Genomic DNA, 25,840 nt, shown 5'->3' with positions numbered 1-25,840 from the left:
GAGAAAAAATCTCCCTTTTATAATTGAATTCTATTGGGGTGGATGTTAGGCTTTATATAGAGGGTACAACAGGGACCTAGAGGAGGAATTGGTTTAGGCCTCCTGATGGACTTGGGCTTCCTGTGTTCGACACGAACACTCAACTCAAGTCCATCAATAATAACTCATATAACTAAAGAGTTATTATTGAACTACCGCACCAATCTCATATTATAATATGGGCTCCTTCTTATCATGAGTGAGTTAATTTCCCTGTGTTTAAGATATCGTATGCCCGTTAATTAAATGAGTTACTGACAACTCAATTAATAAACATCTGATTCCAAGAGTAGTACCACTCAATTTTATTATCATACCAGACTAAGTCCACCTACAGGGTTTACATGATAATCCTTATGAGCTCCTCAAGAGGACATCATCAGCTTAAATAATTAGGACACAGATTTCTTCTATAATCAACAACACACCATATAAACAATACTATCTCCCAACTCATCGGGCCTATTGATTTAACAAATAAATCTCACCCATTGATAAGTTAAAGAAATAAATACTAAGTATAGTGCTTGTTATTATATAGGGATTAAGAGGACGCACATCCATAATAACAGAGATTCTGTTCTTTTATATAGTCAGTACAAATCAAACAACCTCAAATGGTTCTACTCAATACACACATAGTGTACTAGTGTTATTTTATAGCCAAGACAGACTAATACCAAATTACACTACAACCATTCCAATGATTTGTCCCAATCCATCTTGGTTGTGAGCTACTATTTATAATTTATAAGGAACCGATAACATGATCTTATGTGTGGCACCACACACCATGTTATCTACAATATAAATTAAATGGACAACTGCATTGACATATATATTGTTGGATCGAGAAGCGCTAGAGGGGGGTGAATAGCGCTCGTGGCTATTTCGTATGATTTAAAACATATCGAGTAGATAAACGCAGCGGAAAAGAAAAGAACGAATGCTAACACAAGGTGGTTACTTGGTTTGGAGCTTGTGGCGACTCCTATTCCAAGGCCTGCGATCGTTGATCACTTCCAGTGGGTAACAACTATAATATCGAAAGTTTGGTACAATAAAGAGTTTACAATTAAGTGTACTAAAAATAAATTATATCGACAACAAGATTAGTAAAATTAAAGCTCCGGGTCGTCGGGGTGTTGCTACAGCACTTCTGGGCGTCTCTTAAGCAATAGGATGTAGAAAGGTTACTTTGAAATCGAATGTCTGAAGGTGCTACTCGAAACCCCCTTATATAGCCTGTTGGAGGTGCCTCAAACCTCCTTGAGGGCGCCTCTAACGAGCCGAGTCAGCCGTGTGGATCAGCGCTGAACTTTTCTCCTCTGATCCACTCCAAGACGCATCCATGGCCACTCCAAGGCGCCGGCCTCCATGCCCAAGGCGCCTCCAAGCCCTGGTCCGAGGCGCCTCCAGCTCCTCTTCGCAGCCAGCTGACACTCTGCACCCGAGGCGCCTCCAAGCTCCATGGAGGCGCCTCAGACACTGTTCATCCGAGGTGTGACTTGCTCGTTTGTTCCTGCAAAATGTGTTAGTCCCAAACACATACCCTACAAAACAAAGTTAGCATATAATAGTCATGAATAAAATATTGACAGTCTCCGGATTGTCCGGGTCTGACTTTGGATTTCCTACCGGAAACCATAGGTCAACCCGACGCCTACTGTTCCCTCTACGGGGAATGCATCCTCACCTACTCCACTCGGGAGAATTACCTTATGCCAGCACGATCCTCCAGATCGACTAGACTTTTGCTTGGCGCTTGATGCTTCCTGACTTTCTGCTGGACGCCCGCTCCCTGACCCGTCCAGTCTTCCACCTGGTTCGTGACACCAAGACTTTCCACCTAGGGTTACCACCCCCTAGGACTTTTGCCTGAAGCCCTCGACCCGCCAAGACTTTCTGCATAGGGTTACCACCCCCTAAGACCTAGGGTTACAATCCCCTTGGGTTTTTCACCTGCCTAACCGCAGCTAGAACTTTTACCTAAGTACACTTAGGACTTTTCTGCATGCTCATTCAAACTGTTAGATCACAAAACAACTTAACTTTGAACCCTTTTCCATTATCAAAATACCGGTTCGATCATCGGATACTTCCCGCACCAACAATCTCCCCCTTTTTGATTATGGCAACCGAAATTCAAAGTTAAGTAAAAGCAGACATAAGTAAACAGATGCATAAGTAACAATTTTTTAAAGTTTTAGTATAATCAAGCATAAGTAAACAATTTTAGACGCAACCAAAGCTTAAGCTAAAACTTTAAAGTGTGAGGTTCCCCCTTAATTAGAGCTTTCTTTTGAATTTTATGCAATTTTATGCTACTCTCCCCCTTTGCCATATATCAAAAACTTGCGGAGGGAAAGAGTAAGATGATTTTTTTTTCCGATAGGAAAATAACTTTAGATAAACAAAAAACCATTAAGTGTGTGGAAACCCTAAGATAGAAAAGTTAATCTTTTAAAGTTTCAAAAACTTGTCGTTCGTAAATTAGCATAGGCTAAAAAAAGGCAAAACTTAAGTTTAGCTAGCTTTAAAAGAATGCTTTCATTTTTAAAATCCAAGTTAAAAAAGTATTTGAAAAGAATAAGTTTTAGCTAAAAAGAATGTGTTTTGAAAATATTTAGCCAATTTTTTGAAAAGAATGATTTTAGTTATTCTTTAACAATTTTATTTTTTTTTGGAAAGATTTAACTAGTTCAAAAGTCAAGTTTTAAAGGGACATAACTAAGTTTGGAAATTTAGTTTTATAAAGAATTGTAGCTAATTTCTGAGAGTAGACATATTGAAAATAGACTTAGCCAAATTTTTAAGAATAGTAATTTTAAGAACAGCTAAAAAGTTTTGTGAAATTTGAGATTCCAAAAAAAATTTTAAAAAGACTTTTATGATAACTGGCCTATTGAAAAACATGAATTCCTTTAGCGAAATATTAGAGCCCTAAAGTCCAAGCATGAGTACACTTAATCGTTGGATAACCAAATTTTAATATCCTTAACCAACTGTCTAACCTTTAGCTACTAGTTGTTTGTCAGAAGACAGTAGCTTTCACTTGGTTAGTCAAGTTAAGTCAATTGATCTAGTTAGATTTTGTTGGTTAGTCCTAAGAAAATCGTACCGGTTCCACTGTACAAAAATTTTGTACAAGTGTCGAACCTTTCCTTAAATAACCTATTGTGTTTTTTAGAAGTTAAATTAGGAATCGCATACGGAACTTAACATTATTGGTTCCAAATTTAACTTATCTGTTCTTGATGGTTTAGATTTGGATTGCAAGCGGAACTTAACACTATTGATCTAAATCCACCTATGTTATTAATTCCATTAAATGTTAATTTCCAAAATTGGCATCCAAGACTGCATGGCGAGGCACATGACCTTCTTGGATATGGGAGCAACCACCACCGCCTAGACAAAGCCTTTTAAGGAAAGCTAATATTTAATTTCCTTAAATAACTCTAGGTTTAACCAAAAAGAACAATAGAATCACAAATTCGAAAAACAAAGAGAACACAAACTCAAAAAATAAATTCAAAATACTAGATCTAATGCCTCTTGTGTTTGGAATTCTTACAAAAAGAAATAACTAGCATGATGCGGAAAACAATTGCTAATTATACCTTCTCTTTGTATGCTAATGACCTCGAGATCTTCTACCGTATTCCTCGCCTCGCCTTGGACGTCGTGTGGGCGACGATCCTCCAAGATGAACACCACCCAAAGAGCTTTCTTCTTCCTCCTCTAAAATCCGGCCACCACCACCAATTTAGGAATCAAAGAGAGCAAGGGAAAGGGAAGGGGAGAGATCCAGCCATCATGAGAGAGCACAAGCAAGAGACTAGAATTAGATGCCTCCTCCTCCTCCTTCTTCTTCTTCTTCTTCTTCTCCTTCTCCTCCTTCTTGTATTCGGCCACTTAAAAGAACCACAAGCAATATGTGGCCGACCCTAGCATGATAAAGAGCTTGGGGCCGACCCTAAGGAGGAGGCTAGAGAGAAGAGAGAAAAAGAATTCATTGATTCATGAAGCCTCTCCTCCCCTTCTTTTATAATACTTGCCCAAGGCAAATAAGGAAAAACTTTTACAAAAAATTAAAATCTTCCTCATGTTTTTCCTTTTCCCTTTTAATTTTTCCTTTTCTTTCCTCTTGATTGAATCAATCACCAATCATATATTTGATTGGATGATGATTTAATCCTATTCGTCGACCCCTTGCTTGGGCACCAAGCAAGGGTGGCCGGCCCTATAAGGAAGGAAATATATATATTTTTTTTATAAAATTTTACAAGAAGAAATCCTCTTATAAAATTTTACAAGCTCTCTTTCAATTTCCTAAAGTAGGAGTTAAAAAAGGAAAGTTTTAAAAATTAAAACCATGTTTTAAAATTTAAAACTTCTCTTATAAAATTTTCTTTTTTAACATGGTGATAGAAAATTTAAAATTTTAAAACTTCTCTTCCTTTTTTCTTAAACCATGAGGATGGTTAAAAAACGAAAATTTTAAAACTTTTAAACCTTCTTTTAAAACATGTGACCTAATTCAAATAAGGAAACTTTTTAAATTTAAAATCTCTCTTTTAAAACTTGTAGTTTTCTACAAAGAGAAGATTTTAAAAATTCAAAACACCCCTCCTTGTTTGAATTATTGTGGCCGGCCCCCTCTTGCTTGGGCACCAAGCAAGGGGCCGACCCCTTAAGAGGACAATGTGGTCGGCCATTGCTTGGTCACCAAGCAATGAACCAGCCCCCTTCTTGGACACCAAGATGGGCCTTTCTTTGGATGAACTTGAGGCTTTAATGAGGCTACGACAGAGACCTTGAGGAGAAATTGGTTTTGGCCTTCCGATGAGCTTGAGTATCCCTTGTTCGCCCCGAACACACAACTCAAGTTCATCGATAATAACTCATTCTACTAGAGAGTTATTATCGCACTACTGCACCAATCCCAAATTACATTATGGGCTCCTTCTTATTATGAGTGTGTTAGTCTCCCTGTGTTTAAGATAACAAATGTCCACTAATTAAGTAAGTTACTGACAACTCACTTAATTAATATCTAGCTCCAAGAGTAATACCACTCAACTTCATTGTCATGTCGGACTAAGTCCACCTGCAGGGTTTAACATGGCAATCCTTATGAGCTTCTCTTGGGGACATTCTCAACCTAGATTACTAGGACATAGTTTCCTTCTATAATCAACAACACACACTATAAGTAATATCATTTCCCAACTTATCGAGCTTATTGATTTATCGAGCTAAATCTCACCCATTGATAAGTCAAAGAAATAAATATTAAATATATGTGTTTGTTATTATATTAGGATTAAAAGCACACACTTCCATAATAACTAAGGTCTAGTTCTTTTATCAAGTTAGTATAAAAAGAACTTACCTAAAATGATCCTACTCAATACACTTAGAGTGTACTAGTGTAATTTATTAGTCAAGATAAACTAATACCTAATTACACTACGACAATTCCAATGGTTTGTTCCTTTCCATCTTAGTCGTGAGCAACAGTTTATAATTTATAAAGAACTGATAACATGAACTTCTGTGTGTGACACCACACACCATGTTATCTACAATATAAATTAATTGAACAACTACACTTAACAAATAAATGTAGGTATTTGACCATTGTGATTCTTTATTTCTAAATAAATGTTTAAAGCTAGGTTTTTAGTATACATTCCAACAGATTTGACTAAGTTAGGATCACTTAACTTGATTACTGTATTTTTGGTATTTAACGCCCAGACTTACTGCGATGCACAAAAATAAGCATACTGAAGTCTAGGCTGTACCCTATGCATCTCATGTCGTTCTAAGTTTATTTCAAACACAAGCAAGTTAAGCCTAGGGTGTTTGTGAGATACTCTGGCTGAAACTAGGGGAACATGATTTCTAGGGTTAGTGCCTAGGCTAAATCCAAATTTTTGAAAGTTTAGTAAATTTGGGATTTTGAAATCAACATTCTTCTTAGAATTTTGAAAAATACAAAAACTAAGCTGAATAAGTTCTATTCTACTAAGCACATTCCTATTTGTCTTCTATGTGCACTGAACTCAAGTTCAGGTAAGGGTTTTGTGAATATGTCGGCTAGGTTTGATTTGGACTCAACATAGTTAAGTACAATATCTCCCCTAGCTACATGATCCATTACAAAGTGGTGTTTTACCTCTATGTGTTTAGTTCTTGAGTGGTGGATTGGGTTTTTGGTTAGGTTGATTGAACTTATATTATCAATTAAAATTTTTGTATTTTTATATTCTATTTGATAGTCCTTTAGTGTATGCATCATCCACAAAAGTTGAGAAGCACACTCTCCTAGGGCTATATATTCGGCTTCAGTAGTGAATAAAGCAACACAGTGTTACTTTCTGCTTAACCAACTTACTGGGCACTGACCTAGAATTTGGCAGCTACCACTTGTGCTTTTTCTGTCTAGTTTACACCCGGCATAGTCTAAATCAGAATAGCCATATAGGTCAAAGGTGCAAGTTCTAGGGTACCAAAGTCCTACATTTAGGGTGCCCTTAATGTACCTAAGTATTCTTTTAACATATGTTAGGTGTGACTCTTTTGCACAAGATTGATATCTTGCGCACATACCTACTGCACATAATATATCGGGTAAGTTTGCAGTTAAGTAGAGTAAGCTACCTATTACACTTCTATAGTACTTTGGGTCTACTGGTTTTTCATCTGGGTCAGAATTAATGTTGATATTAGTTGTCATTGGAGTATTTATAATTTTTAAATTTTTTATGCCAAATTTTTTAATCAGTTCCTTAGCATATTTAGTTTCAAAAATATAGATTCCATCTCTGGTTTATTTAATTTGTAAGCCTAAGAAAAAATTAAGTTCCCCCACCAAACTCATTTTAAATTCATTTTCCATTAATTTAACAAATTCTTTTAAAAGTTTAGTGTTGGTTGAGCCAAAAATTATATCATCAACATAGATTTGAATTATAAAAATGTCTTTTTCTAAGGCTTTTGACAAATAGGGTCTGATCTATTAGACCTTGGTTAAAGCCCTTAGATATTAGGTAATTAGATAACCGTTCATATCATGCCCTAGGTGCTTGTTTTAGTCCATATAAGACCTTTTTCAGTTTAAATACATGGTTTGGGTTGTCTTGGTTCTCAAATCCTGGCGGTTGGCTCACATATACCTCTTTTTTAATAAACTCATTTAAGAAGGCTGACTTGACATCCATTTGGTATAACCTAAATTCTTTATTTGTTGCAAAGCCAGCAGCATCCTAATGGATTCAAGTCTAGCTACTAGTGCATAGGTTTCATCATAATCTAACCCTTTAACCTGGCTGAATCCTTTGTCTACTAGTCTGGCCTTATTTCTTACTATATCACCATGATCATCCAATTTATTCCTAAATACCCATTTGGTGTCAATTATGGACTTATCTATGGGTTTAGGTACAAGTTCCCAGACTTGGTTTCTATTGAATTGGGCTAACTCTTCCTATATAGCAATGATCCAGTCTGGGTCAGGTAGGGCTTCTTCTATAGTTTTCGGCTCAATCTTAAAAATAAGGGCAATCTGACTCAGGTTTCTATTGTCACGCCCCAGAGGAGTCCCTGTCCGAAGAAATTTCGGCAGCACCACCCCTGTACGGCGGACAATTTGACACTTTCTACAATCACTATATACCTCAGCCACATGCGGCTGGAATAATAACAATAATAAAATAATCACCACGCAGTTAATATCAATTTCAGCCTCTGGCTGACACAACCACGTAGTTTAATAGTAAACAAATAGAACAGTAATACGATGACTCGAAAACAACCCTACTCAACTACACTCGTAAAGCTCAAATCCGACAAGCTCACCTCTTCTGCCGTCCAGGCAGGCATGGAGTAAAACATATCCAAATCATACCAAAATCCATCAACGATAAGAATCCGTACAAGATCCATAAGTAAAACATTACAAGACCAAAACATAGTCTGATAGAGAAAACTAAAATAAGAACTCGTGATCAGCAGAGGACTAGCACTACGTGCAATGGGGACTAGCGACTGGAAGTGCTTCCTGACAGCATCAACCTGAAAATAACAACGGAGGCGGGGGTGAGTCCAACGCTCAGCGAGTAACAACTGATATGCATAATAAAGTAAATAACAGACAACACTAATCATGCGTACAGTCTCCTGAATACGAGAAGAATAAATGCAACTGAAACAAAAACAGGAGAAAACTGTACTAACCCGGACCAATGTATAAAGGTAACAGGGTCGTCAAACCGAGGGTGTCATAATCCTGTATGCATGTCAATCATATGCATCTATATAAATGCAGCAAGTAAATGCAGTAAACACAAACAATAAATGCATCATGCATATGATGCCAATGACATGGTCACCCCTGACGCTAGTCAGCCATCTCACACACAATGGTGAGTCCGAGTGGGTAGGGATGTGACAATCGTGCACTCTGACATCACTGCCCCTGATGAGTGACCGAGTGGACGGGATGCTGTCGGAGTACACACATACTCCTACCCCGAAATAATAAATGGGGGAGCGCAATGCTCTCATCTCCCGGTACATGATGACGAGGAGGACTCTCTGCCGGCTACCACCCTGAGTCACACTACTCATGAGTGGACCAACGGAGCCAAACAAAGTCCAGCTGCCTGCTGGCTACAACGCTGCTACACTAAACCAACGGAGCCAAACAGAGCGGAACTGTCCACCAGACCAACGGAGCCAAACAGTAGAACTGCCACACACCTGTCTGATATACCACTAACCCATGAGTGGTGGTGTGTACAGATACATGTAACTGGAGATGCGCTCACAATAATGGAGCAGACAATCGCACAGCATGCAATCATGTAAGATGATGCATGACACTAAACATGGCAATATCATGAATAGCATAGCAAGATCTATACATAAATAAAAGGTGTACCACAAGTCAATGTATTAGATGGAAGGTACACAAACAGATAGGGTATCAAATAAACCCTAGGTCCTGAACATAATGTATCATATGGTTGGGTCACTACCTTAAGCATGTATAATCAGGTAAATAATAACATGTAGTGCATAATAAGTAAATAAGGAAACATGTAACAGATCATGTAGTGACCAACCGAAACAAATGGATAACACAATTATTGCTATATGTTAAACACATTATTATGCATATCAAAAGACATAAGTCAAAGGACCCGCCTCCAATAGAAAATGATCGTATCCAAAACAGATCCCCCGTCAAGACACCATCTCGAATCTGTTGGTTGCTACTCGGAAAACCTATAGATTCCACTGTACAAAAATTTTGTACAAAGGTCTGAACCTTTTCCTAGCTACCATGTGTTCTTTTAAATTAAATTTTGGATCGCCTGCGGAACTTAACACATTTGATCCAAAACTTAATCTATTTGTTCTTTTAGGTTTTGACTTGGATCTCCTGCGGAACTTAACACGTTCGACCCAAGTCTCCTTAAGTTATTAATTCCATTAAATATTAATTTCCATAAAAGGTTCCCAGTACTGACGTGGCGAGGCACATGGCCTTCTTGGATATGGGAGCAACCACCACCGACTAGACAAAACCTTTAATAGAAAGCTAATATTTAATTTCCTAAAATAACTTTAGGTTAACCAAAGAGAACAATCAAATCACAAGGAAAAGAAAGAAACAAAGAACACAACTTCGAAAAAACATATTCGAAATACTAGAACGTAAGCCTCTTGTATTTGGTATTATTTCCATAAATAACTAGCATGATGCGGAAATAAAATTTACTAGTTATACCTTGTAGAAAAACCTCTTGATCTTCTACCGTATTCCTCTTCTAACCTCGGACGTTGTGTGGGCAACGATCTTCCGAGACGAGAAACCACCAATCACCTTCTTCTCCTCCTAGCTAGGTTCGCCAACAAAGAGGAAGCTTCACCAAGGAAGAAAAACAAAATACTAACCAAGCTCCAAGAGATGCTAGCTTTCTCTCCTTCTTCTTCTTCTTCTCCGAGTAGTATCCGGCCACCACAAGAGCTCCAATAGAAGGGTAGGGTTTGGCCACCACAAGAGGAAGAGAGGGAGAGGTTGGCCGGCCACACCAAGGAACAAAAGAGGGAGAGGAATAATAGATGTTGTTCCTTGTGAAGGCACCCTCACCCCTTCTTTTATATTCCTTGGCCTAGGCAAATTAGGAAATTTAATTACAATAAAATTTCCTTAATTTCCTTGACATGATTTAATTGAGAAAAATTAAATAAAATTTCCCAATTTAATCTTTAATGGCCGGCCACTTCTAGAGGAAATAAATTAGACAAGTTTTAATCAACAAATTAAAACTTCCTAATTTGTTTCCGGAAATTTTAAAAATAAAATTTCTCTTTAAAAATCTCTTCATGGTTGATAAAGGAAATTTCTATAATTTTAATTTTATCAACATGTGGATAATTTTTAAAGAAAAAATAAAACATCTCTCCAATCTACAAATAAGGAAAGAGATCTAATCTCTTTCTTTAATCTTTTGTAGATCTTTTACAAGAGAGATATTTTAATTTTAATTCTCTTTAAAATATATCTTCCACATAATAATAAAAATTAAAATTAAATTTCTTTTTTAATTTATTTTGGCCGGCCCTACTAGCTTGGGTTCAAGCTAGGGCCGGCCACCCAATAATATACCTAGGCCGGCCCTAGCTTGGTTCCCAAGCTAGCTTGGCCGGCCCCTATTGGGTGGGTATAGAAGGTGGGTATAGGTGGGTATAGAACTCTATAAATAAGAGGCTACGATAGGGACCGAGAGGAGGAATTGGTTTTGGTCTCCTGATAAAATTAAGCATCCCGTGTTCGCCCCGAACACACAACTTAATTTTATCAATGATAATTCATTCCACTAGAGAACTATCATTGAACTACCGCACCAATCCCAAATTACATTTTTGGGCTCCTTCTTATTATGAGTGTGTTAGTCTCTCTGTGTTTAAGATATCAAATGCCCACTAATTAAGTGAGTTACTGACAACTCATTTAATTAATATCTAAGTCCAAGAGTAGTACCACTCAACCTTATTATCATGTCGGACTAAGTCCACCTGCAGGGTTTAACATGACAATCTTTATGAGCTCCTCTTGAGGACATTATCAACCTAGTATCTCTAGGACACAGTTTCCTTCTATAATCAACAACACACACTATAAGTGATACCATTTCCAACTTATCGGGTTTATTGATTCAACGAACTAAATCTCACCCATTGATAAATTAAAGAAATAAATATCAAATATATGTGCTTGTTATTACATTAGGATTAAGAGCACACACTTCCATAATAACCGAGGTCTTTGTTTCTTTATAAAGTCAGTATAAAAGAAACGACCTCAAATGGTCCTACTCAATACACTCTGAGTGTACTAGTGTAATTATATAGTCAAGATAAACTAATACCTAATTACACTACGACCTTCCAATGGTTTGTTCCTTTCCATCATGGTCGTGAGCTACTGTTTATAATTTATAAGGTACTGATAACATGATCTTCTGTGTGTGACACCACACACCATGTCATCTACAATATAAATTAATTGAACAACTACATTTATCATAAATGTAGACATTTGACCAATGTGATTCTTATTTCTAGATAAATGTTTATACCAAAAGCTAGGCTTTTAGTATACACTCCAACAATCTCCCACTTATACTAAAAGACTAAGCTGCTATATCTGCTGCCATACATCTGATTCCTAACCCTTCAACATGCCCATCAAAAGCTCTTGCCTTAAGGACCTCAGTGGAAGGATCAATAGGTCATCACCTGATGCAATCTAGGCGGCAACAACTTCTCCTCGTTTATACGATTTCTCGTATTGGGTGGTACTTGCGCTCTATTGTGTTTACTTGCCTTATAGACTTATGGTTTCTTCGAGTTTGCTACTGCACCAACATTATTACAATAAATTGTAATAATCTTTGGACAAACTAGAAATCATATCTAAGTCTATCTTGAGGTAATTAAGTCATTCAGCTTTTATGGTTTCCTCATAGGCTTGCCATATACTAAGCTTCTATGGTGGAGTCCAGAAAAACACCTATGCTTATCACTCTTCCATAGTTATGACTTTACCTCCTAAAGTAAACACAAAACCCCGAGGTTGACTTATTATTGTCCCTATCTGATTGGAAGTCAAAATCCATGCAACCCACAGGGACCAAATTAACTGCCTTGTAAGGTAGCATATAATCTCTAGCGCCTCTAAGGTACTTTAATATATGTTTTACAGCAGTCCAATGTCCTTGTCTAGGGTTACTTTGATATCTGCTAACTATGCCCTTGGCAAAATAGATTTCTGATCTCGTGCATAGCATACATTAGGTTGTCTAACTGCCGAAGCATAAAGAACTGCCTATATGTCCTCAATGTCCTTAGATGTCATCGGAGACATCTCTTTAGATAAAGACACTCCATGCTTAAAAGGTAAGAAACCTTTCGAGGAGTTTTGCATGCTTAAAACGAGCAAGGATTTTCCGATGTATCAAGCTTGGGATAAGTAAAATATATTTTTCTTTCGATCCCTTATTACTTTGATCTCAAGAATATATACATTCTCCCAAGTCCTTTATAGCGAATTGTTTGGACAACCATACCCTTACTTCTGACAACATTTTGATATTGTTTCCAACTACCAAAAATGTTATCTACGTATAGTACAAGAAATACCACCACGCTTCCATCACACCTTTTGTATACACAAGACTTATCCAGTTACTAAATCCATAGATCTGGATTACTTTGATAAACCGGATGTTCCAAGACCTTGAAGCTTTGCCTCAGTCCATAGACTGATTGAGCTTGTACACAAGATGCTCTTAGCCCTTTGCAATGAACCCTTCTGGTTGCTTTATATGAATGCTTTCTTCAAGACTTCCATTAAGGAATGTTGTCTTGACATCCTCTTGCCAAATAGATAAAAGAATCCGGATAGACTTAAGCATGACTACCAGTGAAAAAGTTTCCTTTTTCATCAAGCCTTGCTTTGAAGGTTTCTACCTTCCTGTCTATCCAACTTTTTCTATTATAGACCTTTTACACCCAAAGGCTTTTACACCACTTGGTGGTTTTACAAGCTTCCAGATTTTATTAGAATACATATATTCTAATTCTATTATTCATTACTCTTTGCCAAGATGCTTCATATTTATCTTGGAGTGCTTCGTCATATGTCCGGAGATCAGGTTCATGTCCTTCAGGGATCGAGTTCAAAAACTCTCCCAAAACATTAATCTTTTAAGGTTGCTTAACAACCCTCCCACTACGACAAGGCATTTTCTGCAATTGTGTATCATTTGTGATACGTGTTGCAGTTTTCTTGTGGTATCTCATCTTGTACAGTTGGTACTAGATTAGACATGTCTTTTATTATTTTCTTAAGAACAAATTTACTTATGAGCACGTGGTTCATTATATAGTCCTTTTCTAAAAATCAGTCATTGATGTTATCAATGACCTTCTGATTTTAAGACTATAAACCTACTTTTGTTTATCTAGGATAACTTACAAACAAGTGAACTCCTATCCAACTTATCATTATCTCTCTTTAACATATATGCTGGATTACCGAATCCGAATATGCTTCAAAATAGGCTTACGCCTATTCAGAATTCTATAGAGAGTTATGACTTGGAAGACACTATGTTTACTTTCATTTTCAGAGTTTATCCTTAAAACAAATTTGGTAATTTTTTGAATAACTCATCATCTATCTAATTATTCCATAAGAGTTCTTTACCTTCTTTCTACTACACCATTATGTTGGGGTGTACCAGTTAGTTAGGATTGAAATCCAACTTCTGATAAGTGACTCCTAAAATCTCTCAAGAGGTACTTGCCACTACGATCTTCCATAGTGACTTTGTACTTTATTCCTCCGCATCAACCTTGTACTCTTTGAACTAATCAAAGTACTTAGTCTTGCGGTACATTAAGTAAATTTATTTGTATCTTGAATAGTTGTCTATAAATTAGACAAAATATTCAATACTACCTCTTGTCTGGATAATCATAGGATCACACAAATCAGAATGAACCGATTTCAACATATCTTTGACTCTATACCCCTTGGACTTAAAAGCTTCTTGGTTATTTTTCTTCCAAGTAAGACTCGCAGGTTGGAAAGATTTCCACTACCAATGAACCCAAAAGTTCATCAGCTACCAATGAATCCTACTCAAGTATAACCTAGCTTTAGATGCCAAAGATATAATTGGTTCATTTCCGAAGGTTGCTTTCTCTTAAAATTAGAAGATGTGTTACTAATTTCCATTTGTTGCATCGTGGGAGTTATTGGATTATAAATTGTCAACCATCATACCAGAATAGATAACTTTCCTATTTTTCTTGATAACAACTTTGTTATCAAAATAGACACAATATCTATAATAGTTTAGAAACTGAAATCAGGTTCTTTCTAAACTTGGTACGTAAAGACAATTACTTAAAATCCATATTATATTCTTAAAACATCTCCCACTGCAACAGCTACCACTTTTACAGTAGTGCCCATGTGGACAGTGATTTACCTTTCATTTAGTTGTCGGGTTTCCTGGAACCCTGCAATGAATTGCAGACATGATTAATGGCATCTTGTATCTACACTCCAGGTTCTAGTAGATAATACCACTGGACATGTTTCAACTAATGAATTAAATACATCTAAATTGTTCTTAGTTCTAAGAAGACAGTCTACCTTAATGTCCAAGTCCTATTTCCAATCATTACAATTGGGACTACTAAGTCTTTTTCTATAGTATGACTACTAGGGATTGACAAACATCCTAAGAATCACAAAAATATTTGGTCAAGATCAACTCCTTAAAATCTCCATGAATTTTGTGTATACAAAATCGAAGAGGAGATTTTATTCATTAATTTTATTATCTCGTCAACTTTACTTTATGACGAATAAAATTAATAGTTGATCTGTCTTTGATCAAATATTTGGTCAAAACTCTTTGAATTTAAAATAAAATATTGATTCCTCAAACAATATTATTTAAATTCACCAACACCTCAAACACCGTGAATTTTGCATGCCACGTTAGTGTGGACGTATACAAATTCAACATTTGTAAAAGGAGGGTTTTACCCATTAACTATCTTGTCAACGTATCTTTATGACAAATAAAATTATCTCAAACACCGTTAATTTTGTATGCCACGTTAGTGTGGACGTATACAAAATCAATCATTTGTAAGAGGGGTTTAACCCTTTAATTTTATTATCTTGTCAACCTAGTTTTATGACAAATTAATAGTTGGTTTCATTTGGTCACACAAATAATAGCAAAGTGACTCCGATGGGAGGATACTATTAGATGTGTCTAAGTGTATACCATTACTTGACACTAAGTCCATTAATAAGATTATGCCCCTTCCGTTGGGAAAGATCACACGCTCTTAATTAACTTCCTATAGTCATCCAAAAATGGAAGTCTGTTCTAGTGATCCACAAACAAGCTCATCCGTTATGGAGGAAGGCACTCAGAGCCAACGCGCAAGCTTGTTTGCATCACTTACAAACCAATAATGGAGACCATGGGATTTATTTAAAAATCCCTCTCCCACTTAGTTATTTATAAACGAGGAATTTTAACTATGCTAGCCTACTAGTCATGTATACTAACATGCACACACAGCACAATATAAAAGCAATAAATAGAAAATCTAATTTTCAACTATTATGGCTTTTATCTCTAGTTGTCCTCCGTGTGTTGTCATCCCAAGCTGCTGCCATATTTGGCCACCGCCACCGGGTATCGCATCCATCTTGCTACTAGTTCCGCTGCGCCTCTGGTCCTTAGAAGGTTCCACGCTTTGCAAGATTCGATCCGCGACATACATAGAATTTTACATTTTGATCCTATATTCCATAAAAGGAATGTACATGTATATAGATCAAAAATAAAATCCTAATAAAACTAAATACAGCTCCTGATGTATTTTAATACAATCATGCACACACAGATAAATGCCCTTGACATGTCCAAGGGTCCAATCACACACATAATAACTAAAAGCCATCATAGTTGGATCCTGCATCCACAAAGTTAGCACATCCTCCTATTAACCGCCTAAATTATGTATGACATGTGCATAATTAAACTAATACCAAATACAGAGGCAAAACCCTAGCTCGATACCAATTGTTGGTTGCTACTCGGAAAACCTATAGGTTCCACTGTACAAAATTTTGTACAAAGGTGAACCTTTCCTAGCTACCATGTGTTCTTTTAAATTAAATTTTGGATCGCTCTGGAACTTAACACATTTGATCCAAAACTTAATCTATTTGTTCTTTAGGTTTTGACTTGGATCTCTCGGAACTTAACACGTTCGACCCAAGTCTCTTTAAGTTATTAATTCCATTAAATATTAATTTCCATAAGGTTCCCAGGATCGACGTGGCGAGGCACATGGCCTTCTTGGATATGGGAGCAACCACCACCGACTAGACAAAACCTTTAATAGAAAGCTAATATTTAATTTCCTAAAATAACTTTAGGTTAACCAAAGAGAACAATCAAATCACAAGGAAAAGAAAGAAACAAAGAACACAACTTCGAAAAACATATTCGAAATTCTAGAACGTAAGCCTCTTGTATTTGGTATTATTTCCATAAATAACTAGCATGATGCGGAAATAAAATTTACTAGTTATACCTTGTAGAAAAACCTCTTGATCTTCTACCGTATTCCTCTTCTAACCTCGGACGTTGTGTGGGCAACGATCTTCCGAGACGAGAAACCACCAATCACCTTCTTCTCCTCCTAGCTAGGTTCGGCCAACAAAGAGGAAGCTTCACCAAGGAAGAAAAACAAAATACTAACCAAGCTCCAAGAGATGCTAGCTTTCTCTCCTTCTTCTTCTTCTTCTCCGAGTAGTATCCGCCACCACAAGAGCTCCAATAGAAGGGTAGGGTTCGCCACCACAAGAGGAAGAGAGGGAGAGGTTGGTCGGCCACACCAAGGAACAAAAGAGGGAGAGGAATAATAGATGTTGTTCCTTGTGAAGGCACCCTCACCCCTTCTTTTATATTCCTTGGCCTAGGCAAATTAGGAAATTTAATTACAATAAAATTTCCTTAATTTCCTTGACATGATTTAATTGAGAAAAATTAAATAAAATTTCCCAATTTAATCTTTAATGGCCGGCCACTTCTAGAGGAAATAAATTAGACAAGTTTTAATCAACAAATTAAAACTTCCTAATTTGTTTCCGGAAATTTTAAAAATAAAATTTCTCTTTAAAAATCTCTTCATGGTTGATAAAGGAAATTTCTATAATTTTAATTTTATCAACATGTGGATAATTTTTAAAGAAAAAATAAAACATCTCTCCAATCTACAAATAAGGAAAGAGATCTAATCTCTTTCTTTAATCTTTTGTAGATCTTTTACAAGAGAGATATTTTAATTTTAATTCTCTTTAAAATATATCTTCCACATAATAATAAAAATTAAAATTAAATTTCTTTTTTAATTTATTTTGGCCGGCCCTACTAGCTTGGGTTCAAGCTAGGGCCGGCCACCCAATCTCATACCTAGGCCCTAGCTTGATCCCAAGCTAGCTTGGCCGGCCCCTATTGGGTGGGTATAGAAGGTGGGTATAGGTGGGTATAGAACTCTATAAATAAGAGGCTACGATAGGGACCGAGAGGAGGAATTGGTTTTGGTCTCCCGATAAAATTAAGCATCCCGTGCTTCGAACACACAACTTAATTTTATCAATGATAATTCATTCCACTAGAGAACTATCATTGAACTACCGCACCAATCCCAAATTACATTTTTGGGCTCCTTCTTATTATGAGTGTGTTAGTCTCCCTGTGTTTAAGATATCAAATGCCCACTAATTAAGTGAGTTACTGACAACTCATTTAATTAATATCTAAGTCCACGAGTAGTACCACTCAACCTTATTATCATGTCGGACTAAGTCCACCTGCAGGGTTTAACATGACAATCTTTATGAGCTCCTCTTGAGGACATTATCAACCTAGTATCTCTAGGACACAGTTTCCTTCTATAATCAACAACACACACTATAAGTGATACCATTTCCCAACTTATCGGGTTTATTGATTCAACGAACTAAATCTCACCCATTGATAAATTAAAGAAATAAATATCAAATATATGTGCTTGTTATTACATTAGGATTAAGAGCACACACTTCCATAATAACCGAGGTCTTTGTTTCTTTATAAAGTTAGTATAAAAGAAACGACCTCAAATGGTCCTACTCAATACACTCTGAGTGTACTAGTGTAATTATATAGTCAAGATAAACTAATACCTAATTACACTACGACCTTCCAATGGTTTGTTCCTTTCCATCATGGTCGTGAGCTACTGTTTATAATTTATAAGGTACTGATAACATGATCTTCTGTGTGTGACACCACACACCATGTCATTTACAATATAAATTAATTGAACAACTACATTTATCATAAATGTAGACATTTGACCAATGTGATTCTTATTTCTAGATAAATGTTTATACCAAAAGCTAGGCTTTTAGTATACACTCCAACAGAATCAATATCCTATAATAAATCATACAGTTTAGCTAAGTTTAATTATAACTAAAATAGCTAAACCAACTATTTTTCTTCAGGAACCCTAATTGAATTGAACCCAAAAATCAATTAGGATTAGCTGCATTAACCCTAACGATCAAGGTGAACAACATTTAACCATGTAAATCCAAATTCACCACAAAACATATCACAAGCCTGCAATTTACCAAATTCCAAAACTCACCCAATCCATATACTTTGTCGTTAATTTGTCGAGGATGCACCCGTTGCCAAAACTGTGGCTGTTACTGGTTTTAACCACCGACCTATACATCAAACACCCAAAATTTGTAGTCAATACATCCACCTCTGTGAATCAAACCTTAACATTAAATTCGCAGTCTTAAAACCAACAACTTACCCTAAACCATACCTCAATTCACAGTCGAAAAAGGGTTGTCTCGCTGCTAGAACTAAAACAAGCCCACTGCAAGTCTGTCATCTCCTCACGGTCGGAATCACTGCTGAAATCAAAACTGATCAAACAGAAGCTCAAGCAATGAAGATCACGGATCATACAACCCCAACTCCAATCAAAGCTAGGGTATAGAGCCTACAATCTGTGATGGATCGAACCTGTGGCCGGCGACAGTGCTAGGGCACAGCGTCGGCAAAGCAAACTCGGCGACGGTGCTAGGTCCAGAGACGTCGGCTCTCAGTGGCTGGCACAGAGGAGGAAATAGCGATGGTGAGCGGCACACAGAGGAGTCGACCGGAGAACTAGGGCTGAGGTGCGACACCCGGCGGTGCTAGGGCACAGGCGACGGCGACCGGCGCTAGGGCAGAGGGAAGGCGTCGGCTGTGGGGAGTCGATGGCAGCACAAAGGGGAGAAGGGCGTCGGTAGTGGCTCACGCGTCGTCGGTGCTTGGACAGGAAGGAAGAAGGGAGGCGGAGACCTAGGGAACGGGGAGGAATAACGTCCAGTACTGGGGAATTGGCGCCGTCGAGTGGAGAAGACGATGGGCACTTCTTCGTGCGATATCGGCTATAGCGGAGGCTCGGGAAGGAAAGGAGGATTTGGTTCGGCGTCGACAGAGGAGAAGAAGAGATAGGAGAGGGAACCGCCTCGGCGGTTAGGGCACGGGATCGCAACAGGGAAGAAGGGGCGCACGGGGTTCGGCGAGGAAAGAAAAAGAAAACAAATAAAGAAAATAAAAAGAAAAAGGAAATGTAATTATAAACATTTCCTCGCTTAAATGGGGTAGCCTAAACATGCTTTTCTGGGCCCCATTTTTATCCCCGTTAACTCGTCCGTACGAGTTCCAAAAAATTCCTGAAAAATTTCTAAAAATTTCGAAAAATTCCCTTATTATTATTCGCCTATTTTCGGTATTTTACATTCTCCCCCACTAATAAAAATTTGGTCCCCAAATTTCGTTATCTACCATCAGCAAGTACTAATAACAGACAGAAAGTATAAATGCTGAACGGTAAACTAAATCACATACCTTAAGTGAAAAGATGGGGATATCGAGCTCAGATCGTATCCTCGAGCTCCCAAGTAGCCTCCTCGTCTGAATGATGCTGCCATCCGACTTTAACCAGCCAGATAGTCTTGTTCCGCAACTGACGCTCTTTTCGGTCGAGAATCCGTACCGGAACCTCCTCATATGTAATGTCAGGCTGAACTGGAACTGAAATATCTGCCAACACATGTGTTGGGTCAGGTACGTATCTTCTCAGCATAGATACGTGGAATACATCGTGCACGTCTGACAGAGACGGTGGTAGTGCCAGCCGGTAAGCTACCGCTCCGATCCTCTCCAAGATCTCAAAAGGGCCAATATACCGCGGAGCTAACTTACCTCTGAGGCCAAATCTCTTCACCCCTTTCGTGGGTGAAACTCGCAGAAATACATGGTCGCCAACAGAGAACTCTAGTGGTCTGCGTCTCCGATTAGCATAACTCTTCTGGCGGTCCTGCGCCTCTGACATCTTCCGTCTGATAGTACGGACCAACTCTGCATCCTGCTGAACTCTATGAGGTCCCAACAACTGGGTCTCTCCAACCTCATCCCAGAGGACGGGTGTCCGACAAGGTCTACCATACAACGCCTCAAACGGTGCCATCTGGATAGCCGAATGAAAGCTGTTGTTGTAAGCAAACTCTACTAACGGCAGATGGTCCTCCCAACTTCCTCCGAAATCCATAACACATGACCTCAGTAGGTCCTCTAAAGTCTGAATAGTCTGCTCTGACTGTCCATCTGTCTGTGGATGGAAGGCTGTACTAAAATGGAGCTGTGTGTCCAAGGCCTGCTGAAGACTCTGCTAGAAACGTGACGTAAACCGTGGATCTCTATCCGAAATGATACTCAACGGAACACCATGTAATCTGATGATCTCTCGGCAATACAGATCTGCCAATCGGTCCAGAGAATCAGTCCTCCGGATTGCTAAGAAGTGCACGGATTTGGTTAATCGATCAATGATTACCCAAATCGCGTCATGACCTCGTCGTGTCCTAGGTAAACCCACCACAAAGTCCATGGTAATGTGATCCCACTTCCACTCAGGAATAGAAATCCGCTGAAGTAACCCGGCAGGTCTCTGATGTTCAGCCTTCACCTGCTGACAGACAAGACATCTAGCGACAAAATCCGCAATGTCTTTTCTTCATACCGTTCCACCAATAGGAACACCTCAAGTCTCGATACATACGGGCCCCGCCTGGATGGATCGCAAATCGAGAGCGATGAGCCTCCTGAAGTAGCTCCTGTAAGACCGGATGAGACTGAGGTACGCACAATCTGCCTCGAAAGTATATAATACCCTCCTCGTCTCGTGTAAACTCGGTCTGCTGCCCAGAACCTATCTGACTGCTAATGAACTGCAAATGCTGATCACCAGCCTGGGCCTCTCAGATCCTCGTCCTGATCGATGACTGAGCAACCATGGTAACCAGAATACCCTTCTTTGTCAGTCCCTACTCCTCAAGATCTAATTCAGATAAACCCTGAATTAAGTCTGTAACTGAAACTCGGTGGCAAGCCAAAGTCCCTCTGGACTTCCTGCTGAGTGTTGGGTTTTTCGGGACACGAAAACCGCTTTTCGCGTCGCGGAAACCCCGAATCACCCAAAGCCGTAGATCCGTGCAAGGAAAAACGAATGAAATACAAGTATGAGTTTCAAAACTTTAGATCTACTCCTAGATCTACATGAAGAAGAATTATACCTTCGAAGCGTGCCTTTCGCGTATCCCGCTCGTCCAAAAGGCCGGATCTCGAGAGTATCAAGATAGATACCCCTCTAGAAGTATCCACACGAACACGTAGGTGGAGAAAAAAACACACAAAGAGGTGTGCTAGCACCTATTTGTGGTTCGGCCAAGATGAGGAGGAGAAGGAGAGGAAGAGAGCTCCAAGAGGAAGAAGGAAGAAAATGCACACTTGAATGAAAAATGAATTCTCATTCAAAACCAAAAGTGGTCGGCCACTTCCCTTAGTGTAACTCCCCATTAAATGCAATCAATGTGAAGTTATTAAGAAAATGGCTTTGTAACTTCCATGAGGTGGCACCCATGATGATGTGGAGTAACATCATTGGTCCACTTCAATGCCAACTCACCAATGAGGTGGCATAAAGTCAAGTCTAACTTGACTTTTAATCTTCCTCTCAAGTCAAGTCAAACTTGACCAAATCTCTTCCATGGTTGATCGAATCCAACCATTTGATTCAAGTCAACTTAATATAATGAATCTAATTCATTTAATTAAATTGATTCAATGAGTCAAAATCTAAATTAGACTCATTGAACACATGAATCAACTTGAGTCGAACTCAAGTTAGCCCAATTAGGATTACTCTTAATCCAATTTGATTCATCAAATGAATCTAATCCTCTTGGTTCATCATATGAACCTAATCTCCATCTAATTGTCCTAAGTGTGTGACCCTATAGGTTCTTGTAACGTTGGCAATGCCCTAAACCCATTTAGGAGCATAAGTAATGAGCGGTATCTAGCAACACATCATTACTACCCAAGTTACAAGAATGTCGAGATCCGACATCACCTTGTGACTACTAATTGTGACTCCTCACAAAATATGACAAGTGTCCTTCTATCCTAGACATCTAGATTGATCAATGTGAGGTATAGACCGTGTCATCCTCTGACCAATCTAAATCTTGAACTCCAAGTAGACTCACTAAATCAAATGAGCTCAATATCATATATTGACTCATTTGGGCATGGCCTTGCACTTCGTGGTCTCACTCTATCAAGAATACCGATGTCTCTCCCGTCATATAGGAGGGATAGATCTCATCTACATCACTCACATCCCTCTGCATAATTTGTTATATACCCAGTAATCGCCTTTATAGTCCAACCAGTTACGGGTGACGTTTGACGAAACCAAAGTACATAACTCCTTATGTAGGGATCTATGGTGACTTCAGGTCTAAGGACTAGTAGTCATACTAATAGCCACATGAGAAAGTATATGACACTCATATAACGATCCATGATACTTTCTCATGGCGGGTCATTCAGTATACATTCTCTAATGTATACCCATGTGTCAACTTGATATCTCTATATCCATGACTTGTGAGATCAAGTCATCGAGTTGACCTACATGCTAGTCTTATTGCATTAACATTGTCCCTGAATGTTAATACTCGACTAGGAATGATTAAGAGTAGTGTTCCCTATATCATCTCACTATCGGTTCAACCAACCGATTGATATAGGTGAGAACCATCTACTCAGGGACATTATTATACTTAGTTTATTTGGCACCAATACAAGTAAGTATAATAACCAAAATCCAAATGCCCTTTATTTATAAAGAATATGATACAATAAGTTCAATATACAATCATCAAATGATTGGCTCTAGGGCTCTAGCTAACAATCTCCCACTAGCACTAGTGCCAATCAGTGTAGGCTCTAAGCCCAAATGACCTAGTGTGACCATCATGCTTCCTCTGTGCCAAAGCCTTGGTCAAGGGATCTACGATGTTAGCCTCTGTAGGTACTCTACAAATCTTCACGTCTCCTCTCTCGATGATCTCTCAAATGAGATGGAAGCGCCATAGTATGTGTTTGGTCCGCTGGTGTGAGCGAGGTTCCTTCGCCTGTGCTATAGCTCCATTGTTGTCACAATAGAGCTCAATGGGGTCAGCAATGCTAGGAACCACCCCAAGTTCAGTGATGAACTTGCGAATCCAAACTGCCTCCTTTGCCTCGATGCAAGCAATGTACTCGGTTGTAGAATCAGCCATCGTATCCTGCTTGAACTCTTCCGGCACCACCATTAATGCAAAATACGAACCCCGATTGCGATCTATAGTCATCGGTCTGGAAGCTAGCATCATTGTAACCCTTTACAGCTAGCTCGTCATCGCCTCCATATATCAAGAAATATTCTTTAGTCCTTCTCAAGTACTTAAGAATATTCTTGACCGCTATCCAGTGACTTTCACCTGGATCTGACTGGTATCTGCTCGTCATGCTCAAAGCATACGAGACATCAGGATGAGTACATAGCATGGCGTACATGATAGATCCTATGGTTGAAGCATAAGAGATCTGATCCATGCGGTCTCTCTCCTCTCTAGAAGAGGGGCCTTGAGTCTTCGAAAGACTCACACCATGTGACATCGGCAGAAATCCCTTCTTGGAGTTCTGCATGGCAAATCGTAGTAGTACCTTGTCAATGTATGTACTCTGACTAAGTGAAGCAATCTCTTAGATCTATCTCTATAGATCTGTATGCCTAGAATGCGGGATGTTTCACCTAAGTGCTTCATTGAGAAACAAGTCCCTAGCCAAGTCTTGACAGACTGCAGCAAAGGGATGTCTTTCCCAATGAGTAGTATGTCATCCACATACAATATGAGGAAGACAACTATGTCCCCTACAACCTTCTTGTAGACACAAGGTTCATCTTCATTCTTGATGAAACCAAACTGTTTGATTGCATCATCGAATCGAAGATTCCAGCTCCGAGAAGCTTGCTTTAGTCCATAAATGGACCTATGCAGCTTGCATACTCTGCTAGTATGCTGTGGATCTACACCCTCAGGTTGTGTCATGTACACATCCTCGAGCAGGTTTCCATTCAGAAACGCGGTTTTGACATTCATCTGCCATATCTCATAGTCATGGTAGGTTGCAATAGCAAGCATGATCCGAATGGACTTAAACATCGCTACTGGAGAAAAGGTTTCATCATAGTCAATACCATGAATCTGTTTGAAACCTTTAGCTACCAAGCGACCCTTATAAATAAGTCCATCCATGTCAGTCTTTCTCTTAAAGACCCACTTACACCCAATGGGTTTTACCCCTTCAGGTGGATCAACCAAAGTCCATACTTGGTTGGTGTACATGGATTCCATTTCGGATCTCATGGCCTCTAGCCATTTCTTGGAATCTGGTCTCATCACAGCTTCCTGATAGGTGGTAGGCTCATCCTCTATGAGCACAACGTCATCTTGGTCAGACAAGAGAAATGAGTATATCTCAGGCTGACGACGTACCCTATCAGACCTGCGAAGAGGTATGTCTACTTGAACTGGTTGTTGTTCCTCAACTCCTTGTGGAACATCATCCACAACACTTTGTGGTTCCAGTTCAATTTCCATCGAGGCATCAGTGCTATTGTTCGCTTCTTCAAGATCGAGCGTGCTCCCACTAGTCTTTCTAGAAACAAAGTCCCTTTCTAGAAAGACCCGATCTTTGCCACAACTACCTGACTGGAATGTAGAAGTAATATCCCTTAGTTTCCTTGGGATATCCGATGAAATAGCACTTGTCGGATTTGGGTCCTAATTTATCTGAGACTTGACGTCGTACGTAAGCCTCACAGCCCCAAATCCTCATGAAAGACACCTGGGCATCTCTCCCAGTCCATATCCTATATGGTGTCTTTATCACGGCCTTGGATGGAACTCGGTTGAGAATGAAAGCTGCTGTATCTAGAGCATATCCCCATAGATATGTCGGAAGATCTGTGTGACTCATCATAGACCGTACCATATCTAATAAGGTACGATTCCTCCTTTCGGATACACCATTCAACTGTGGTGTTCCAGGAGGAGTGAGTTGGGATAGAATCCCACACTCATCTAGGTAGTCACGAAACTCATGGCTAAGGTATTATCCACCTCGATCTGATCGAAGTATCTTAATACTCTTGCCAAGCT

Source organism: Zingiber officinale, chromosome 7B, assembly GCF_018446385.1.
Source record: "Zingiber officinale cultivar Zhangliang chromosome 7B, Zo_v1.1, whole genome shotgun sequence".
NCBI lineage: Eukaryota > Viridiplantae > Streptophyta > Magnoliopsida > Zingiberales > Zingiberaceae > Zingiber > Zingiber officinale.
The sequence above is the reverse complement of the archived record's forward strand: the minus strand, read 5'-3'. Positions refer to the sequence as shown.